This window comes from Triticum urartu, chromosome 3A (genome assembly GCF_056163025.1).
Source record: "Triticum urartu cultivar PI428250 chromosome 3A, HENAU_Tu73, whole genome shotgun sequence".
In the NCBI taxonomy this organism is placed as follows: Eukaryota; Viridiplantae; Streptophyta; class Magnoliopsida; order Poales; family Poaceae; genus Triticum; species Triticum urartu.
The window spans coordinates 52,370,391-52,378,303 of NC_141875.1; the positions used below are offsets into that span (position 1 = coordinate 52,370,391).

The window sequence follows — 7,913 nt, forward strand, 5'->3', positions numbered from 1 at the left end:
GAAAAGGCATTAGAATTACTCCAAAAGGCATTATTATGGATAAAAACATTATAAATAACAGTAAGAAAACATGATGCAAAATGGACGTATCACCTACGGGTTCGAGAACTATGTAAACATGACCGAGATCTTCGATCAATAACCAACAGCGGAACCTGGATGCTCATATTGGTTCCTACATATTCTACGAAGATCTTTATCGGTCAAACCGTAATGACAACATACGTTATTCCCTTTGTCATTGGTATGTTACTTGCCCGAGATTCGATCGTCGGTATCTTCATACCTAGTTCAATCTCGTTACCGGCAAGTCTCTTTGCTCGTTCTGTAATTCATCATCCCACAACTAAATCATTAGTCACATTGCTTGCAAGGCTTATTATGATGTGCATTACCGAGAGGGCCCAGAGATACCTCTTTGATACTCGGGGTGACAAATCCTAATCTCGATCTATGCCAACCCAACAAACACCTTCGGAGATACCTGTAGAGAATCTTTATAATCACCTAGTTACGTTGTGACATTTGATAGTACACAAGGTATTCCTCCGGTATCCGGGAGTTGCATAATCTCATAGTCAAAGGAATATGTATATGTCATGAAGAAAGCAATAGCAATAAAACTTAACGATCATTATGCTAAGCTAACGGATGGGTCGTTTCCATCACATCATTCTCCTAATGATGTGATCCCGTTCATCAAATGACAACACATGTCTATGGTTAGGAAACTTAATCATCTTTGATTAACGAGCTAGTCTAGTAGAGGCTTACTAGGGACACGGTGTTTTGTCTATGTATCCACACATGTATCAAGTTACCGGTTAATACAATTCTAGCATGAATAATAAACATTTATCATGATATAAGGAAATATAACATAACAACTTTATTATTGCCTCTAGGGCATATTTCCTTCACAAAGGACACTAGAGCCGCAATCACAATGAAGCCAACAGTCGTCCACCCGTCAGCATCACCATCACCATCATCGTCGGTGATTCCAAATGACGGCACAGATGGAGTGGGTGGAGTGCCGGCAACATTTAGTGTCCGGATGTAGATTGCATAGATGACGAGCAGTGAGAAGGAAAGAGAGATGAATCGCCCTACATGCCAACTACAAAACAAATTCAAGCCTTGAGGTGCCAAACATTCCAATGGGCAACCCCACGCTGCCCCGCCCCCCAAGCGGCAGCAAATGCAGCCAATATCCAACCGCCATAGCGACTAGGCAACTAGGGTCGAATCCAAAATATAATGCCCAGCGTAGTACCTAGATAAAAAATGTAACCAATCTGCCTCTTGGTCCATATTTGGCCATCCTCCTGAGAAGGTGTATATAATATCAGTATATCTACTCCATGAATACAATCCATTTTATCAACATAAGTCCCTAGCCTTAGGGAAGACTAGATTCAATCATGTTAATCTTCTGATAAGAGTCAAAGAGTGAATTTCTGCAAATCAGTGCAAGTGATTGAGTACTTCAGTGTTATTTATTAAGGAAAGAACCCTCAATTTGAAGCAAATTATCTAGTAATTCCTTCAATAAAATATCTGAATTCAAGAACAGGTAAATGAAATCGGATAAAATTGTACTCCCTCCAATCAACTTTGTACTAAATCAGCGACAATTAATATGGATCGGAGGGACTACCTGTTACTAGCACAAGCAATAGTAGGCCATAGTGTCTTCCTATTATTTTCGTTTCATCCTTCTGAATATAACATGGTGTCAAGATTATACAAGACATATTCAAGATCTCTTACATGTGACCTGATCATTGCATTCATGTTATCTTGCTCAGTTTCTTGTGTAGTCACCTCTTTCTAATCAATGTCCTGAGTACACATTTTCAAAGCTTAGGCCTATAATAGAGACATCATCAATGGCAATTCCAAAATTATGTGCCTAGTCTGTCAGTATCTTTCTAATCTCCAACCTCACACAACTTGAAATTAAAGGGGAAGCGAGCAAACAATTGGCATCCACAAGTAATATATTCTGTCATTAATATATACAAGCATGCCTACGCAATGCATAGGGTGAATCATACATCTTGCTCTGTTGTAAGATGACTGTCATTGTATTTAGCAACTGCAACTTTCAGTATTTCATGAATGGTTGAATATAAACTCCTCTCTCCAAGTTCTCATTCGACCTTGTAAGAACACGAAGTCCCATTTTCACCTGCCAGATAGGGTAAATTTATCAAAGGTATGAGAAAAAACTCATGTGTTCTATAATGTAGATTAGCAGCAAGAGAAACTAGGAACGCAAAAGCAGATGGCATTAACTAATCCACATGATAAATGTAAATTAAATTGATGTACGGAATACAATTGCTATTGGAAGAAAAGTAAAACCAAATAAGAATAACCCTTGTATAGAGGAATATATTATGATAAGCTGAAAAGGAACTGTCGGTCTAACCATTTTTGGTTTGTTGCACACGGGAATGCACTTTCAGAAACCGAAAAAAGTACTGTCAAGTTATTCACAAACAAACATAACTTCGTGCTGGAACTGAAAAGACCTACTCATAATAACCCGGTCATTATGTTCATCCATATGCTGAAATGAATACGGTGATGAACTCTCATGTAATCCATCATACTAAGAGCAATAACAACAACACCTTATGACACTCCAGAAGCCATCTATACAGCCGAAATAAATGAATATAGATAAAAGCATGACACACACACGCACAAAGGTAATACAAATGCTTCTATAATGCAGTGATATGATAGAAATGCCACAAATACCATCAGTGAATAATTGCCAATTCATTGAACTTCACACTGATCTTTGCTGAGGTTAATTTGTGACCGCCACTAAAACATGCGACGGTTATTGATCATACATGCAAATTGCACTTTGTATATTGAACCATAGACGGAGCTAGATGAGTACATGGGTGTACAAATGTACACCCATTAATTATAACTAGTAAAAGAGCTCGTGCGTTGCGACGGGAAAAAGCACCACACCCGCTAACTCAATAACCATAACTCAAGACCCAATAGGTCCATGTCCTTTATTTCAACACATGGCATCCCATCTGTATTGCCACTTACCCTCTTTCCTACCCTCGTAAACGTTAGCCTCAGTGCTCACATAATCTCAACGCTTTAAATTTTGTCAATCCTAAGCTCTCTCTCTCTCTCTCTCTCTCTCTTGGCATAAGATGGGAAACCTACTTTTTCCTGTGAGATTTTGGCAAAGCTTGCCTGTGTGGTTATGGATAGTTTCTTTCATCTACGATCCTTGTTTTCTTGAGCTGTCCATTTTCAATCCGGATCGACACGGGTATGAAAGAAAGATGGATCATGCGCTATTGATTAAGGTTGCATCTTAAATAGAATTTTTTTTAATGTTTAACAGGTAAACTTACATCATATTAAATTCTACATATTTTTCTAATCAAATTCCATATATAACAAGTTAAATTTGGAGTTGCGATTTAAAAGATATGGATATATTTTTTAAAGCATTTGATATCTACTGCGGGTTGATTAACCAAGATATCAGGGGGTTCCCTATAAAATCAAAAATCTGATTTAAAATTGGTCTACGGATTGATTACCAGAAACATCGGGATTTTTTTGCAAAAATAAAAATCTGACTTAAAACTAGACTGTGAGTTGATTACCAGAAACATCACTGGGTTTCTGCAAATAGCATGACGGACCAAGAATACGTATTTCCTTTATTAGTAGGTATAGATATAGATTTATATATGGGTGCTCCAAAAAATGAGTATATGTAAAACAATTCCTCACATATGGTCAAATTTGTACTCTAGAGTTTTCTATAGATATGCTTTCCTAATCAAAGAGTACAACCACTAGTATGATATTTGTTAAATCATATGTCTTAGAGATATCTAACATTGATATGTATAAACTATATAATTTACATAAGTATGAAAAACTAATTTTAAAATGTTTTTGTTACAAAATACCGATTGAATTCAGTGCAAAGTATGAGTATTTTTCAATGGTATGCCAAATAAGTAATGAAAAAATAATATTAAACTATGTTATGTTGTTAAGTATGCCGAATAAGTAATGAAAAATTATAATCCTTACATGGGAGTATGCTAAGTATAAAATTTTAGTATAAATATGTATATATCAAGAAGCAGGTGTTATTTATGAAAATACATGCAAATTGCAAATAAATGATGAAATTTACATAGTCTGCAAAAGCCCAACAAAGCATAGAATAACTAATGTATTGTGAAGTAACACACTTGTAGTCCCACGTTTAATTTACCATGCAATAAGAATTATTCTCGTTTACGCAGAACTGGTGGTCATGGGGGTGCTTCCACCACAGTGAACCCGTGGAGAGGTAGGGCGGGAGATGCAGGGGGTGTCGAGCGGGTGGAGGGGATTCCGTAGCAGCGCAGAGATGAGGGTGTGGAGCAGCGGCGGCGGCGGCGCCAGTGCTGGTACCAGCCAGAGAAGATGAGAGTTGCTCCTCCAAGTTATAGAGCGTGAGCGTCTTGACGGGGTCAGAACCGGTGGTCTATTCTTCCATCACCGACTCCTCATGCGCGCCCGCCGCAGGCTTGCCGTGCTCAGTCGCCACCAGCTCTAGAAGGGAGACACAAACCCCTGGAGAGGTGTTGCAAGAAGCTGATGCTGGGGATGGCGAGGCCGTGGGGGGGCTTCCGCCGCAGTGAACCCGTGGAGAGGTGGGTCACGAGACTAATGCTTGGAATCTCGAGGCAAGGGGGGCTTCCACCGCAACACGAAGATGAGACCGAAGGAGTAGCGGCCGCATCGCTGGTGCCGGTGCCACTCAGAGCGGATGAGCCTCAGAGGCGGCGTGCGGAGATGAGGGTGGGGGAGCCGCACCCGCGCCCTTGAAGCGAAGGGCGTGCTGTCGGGGCTCGCCGGTGGTGAGGTGGTCGGCGTCGCCACGCCGTCTTGCCGTGAAGGCATTTCGTCGAACAGGCGTCGTGCAGCGGGGACGTGCTCCGCCTCGCCGCGAGACGCCCTGCCCCCAGCGGCTCTCTTGTTTTTTCTGTTTTTCATTTTTGATTTGAGAAGCCCCGTGCTCATCACGCCATCACGGTCACGTTGATTTTGGGTCACGATGCGTTGTGCAGGGAATGGGTGTGGTCGTTTGCGTGGCATGTTTTCTCGCGTATAGGAAGCTGTCACGTGGTAATACAGATTGTTGGAGCTCTTGTGTACTAGTATCGGCTTGGTTTTGGCATGACCATAATATGATGTAATGATCTGATCCTATCAATGTTAGTCTTCTCATGTAAGTCATCTAAATAGACTTCAACGACTATTTCCACTTATCATTCTCACATAATTGCTTTATCTAAAACAATGCATAATATGCATGGCTCAGTAAAATGATTAACCACATACAAAATCATGTGGTTGAGATTCATCAGAATCGCATAACTTGATTTTATCAAGATTCTGCCACTTATGTTACTTAATACCTACAGGTTATATGAAGAGCAATATCATAAAGCACATTGCTCGAAAATCACTTATCCTCATGAATTATAGAAAGTGAGGAAATAATTTGCAAACAAAATATTGAAAAATTCAATAGATTATTCAAAATGGCATGATCATGTTGACGGGATTGATATGAGACATCCTCTAGATTTGCAAAGTTCACGGGGAGTAATCTCCCAAACTATAACTTGTTAACAATCCTCATATTGCATATATTGTACTCTTTTTTTCCTTGTATGAGTTTTTCCCTAATGATTTCTCACAAAAGGTTTTTAGTGAGACAATATAAACACAAGTGTTCATATATGCCACGAACCAACCTGTGGTTGGATGGCTAGAGGGATAGTGGTATCCTCAGCTAGCCAGGGTTCAAATCCCGGTACTCGCATTATTTCTGGATTTATTTCAGGACTTCCGGCGATGCGCTTTCAGTGGGAGGAGCCGTCGACAACGAGGCGCCTATGGTGACTTCGTAAATTTCAAGATGACATGTCGGCTCAGTATCTCAGAGGTGCTCATAGGTGTAGGGTGTGCGTGTGTGCATTCATAGGGGTGAGCGTATGTGCGTATGTATGAGCGCTTGCGTCTGTACTGATGCTCAAAAAAAAGTGTTCATATATGCCATATCATTTTCTCCTTATATTTTTCCACTGGGTTTTAAAGGAGTTTTCAATGGCAAATCAGGCTGCACTATTTTCCTTATGAGTTTGTCTCAAAGTTTCTCATAAATGTTTGTAATGAGGCAATATCTTTTCAACATCATATGCGATACTTTCAAGTTTTTCCTCGTTAGGGTTTTTAAAGCAAAGTATACAATGCATATCTATTGTTCTCTTAACGCACAAATGAGTTTTTCCTTCTCCGAGGTTTCCCTCATAGAGTTATCAAGAGACAATAATCATCATATGTTGTATCATGTTCTCCTTTTTTTCCACCGGGTTTAAAGGAGTTTTAACAACATATCAACTACTATCATCCTTATATTTTTCCCATGGAATTTTTGGAGGAATCTTTTTCAAGATAGGATGATGAACATTCTCAAGGATGAAGCCATTTCTAAAGAAATCCTTATCAAGAAGACGGCTATTTACAGGATCAAGAATTGATTAGGGGGTGTATTAGGAATAATTAACATGTAGTAATCATGTAATTAATCAATGCTATGTCATTTGTCCTTTTGGCAACCACCCCTTTTATAAACCGCCGTGTACTGAGGTATAAATACCCCTAATTTCAAAAAAAAATCAGACGCCCAAAGACACCAAAAACTCATCCAGAAGCAGGAACCAACTCAGGGAGCACTAGAGTCTTGATAGGGGTCTTCCATCACCGACTCCACCTCCCCTCCCTCCTCGTGCACGCCCGTCGCAGGCTTGACGCGGCCAGTCGCCACCAGCTCTAGAACGAGGTCGCGAACCCCTGAAGAGGTGGTGCAGGAAGCTGATGCCAGGGATGGCATGGCAGTGGGGGTGCTTCCGCCGCAGTGAACCCGTGGAGAGGCGGGGCAAGAGACCGATGCTGGGGATGTCGAGGTGATGGGGGCTTTCGTCATAGCGCGGAGATGAGGCGGAGTAGCAGCAGCCTCATCGCCGGTGTCGGTGCCACCCGGAGCGGATGAGCCCTCGAAGGCTGGGTGCGGAGACGAGGGTGGGGGAGTCGTGCCCGCGCCCTTGGAAGTGGAGGTCGTGTCGCTGTGGCTCGGTGGTCGCGAGGTGGTCGGTGTAGGTGTGCCGTCTTGCCGCGGAGGCATTTCGTCGAACAGGTGTCTTGCGGCGGGGACACGCTCCCCCTCGCCGTGAGACGCCCCGCCCCAGCCCCAGTGGCTCTCTTGCCTTTCTTGTTTTTTATTTGACTAGGTAATGTCTATGCATTGCTATGGAGCCAAATAATTTTTAACAAATAATAGTACATGAAAAATACACATCAGTGTTTGCAGCTTGTTTTCGTCAACTAGTCAGAGAGAGAAGTAGATATATGAATCGCGTTTTTAGAAAATCCAAAGTTTCGAAAACTCAGACATTCTATTTGATTCAGTCATGATCTCTTAATCCTAGAGCACGTGTGAGCCGACAGACAATCAAATGCGTACAGGTAATAATCTAAACTTACCAATATAATAAAGGATGTAGGATGCATTGTAAATTATCAAATTGATGCGTAAGATAAGTAAATCGTGTTATTTATGAAATTGATGCCAAAAGTAAGTTAATTAAACAGAAATCCATACATTCGATGGAGGGACATGGAAGGTGCAGTCGAATATGACATGGCTGGTCAAAAGGAAAGGGCAGGACAAAAAATTCGATGGAGGGACATGGTGAAAGGAGTGGAACTAGTTGGCCAGAGTTCTGCCTTGAGATGGCGACGACGGCGGCTGGATTCTTTGGCCATGATGATGGTGAATGCAGGAATCC

General features: G+C 41.4%; 1 pseudogene; it reads right to left on the bottom strand.

Moving 5' to 3' along the window:
• Positions 1–858: 858 nt before the first annotated feature.
• On the bottom strand, positions 859–5,079 carry LOC147978445 (uncharacterized; annotated as a pseudogene).
• Between the last annotated feature and the right edge of the window lie 2,834 nt (positions 5,080–7,913).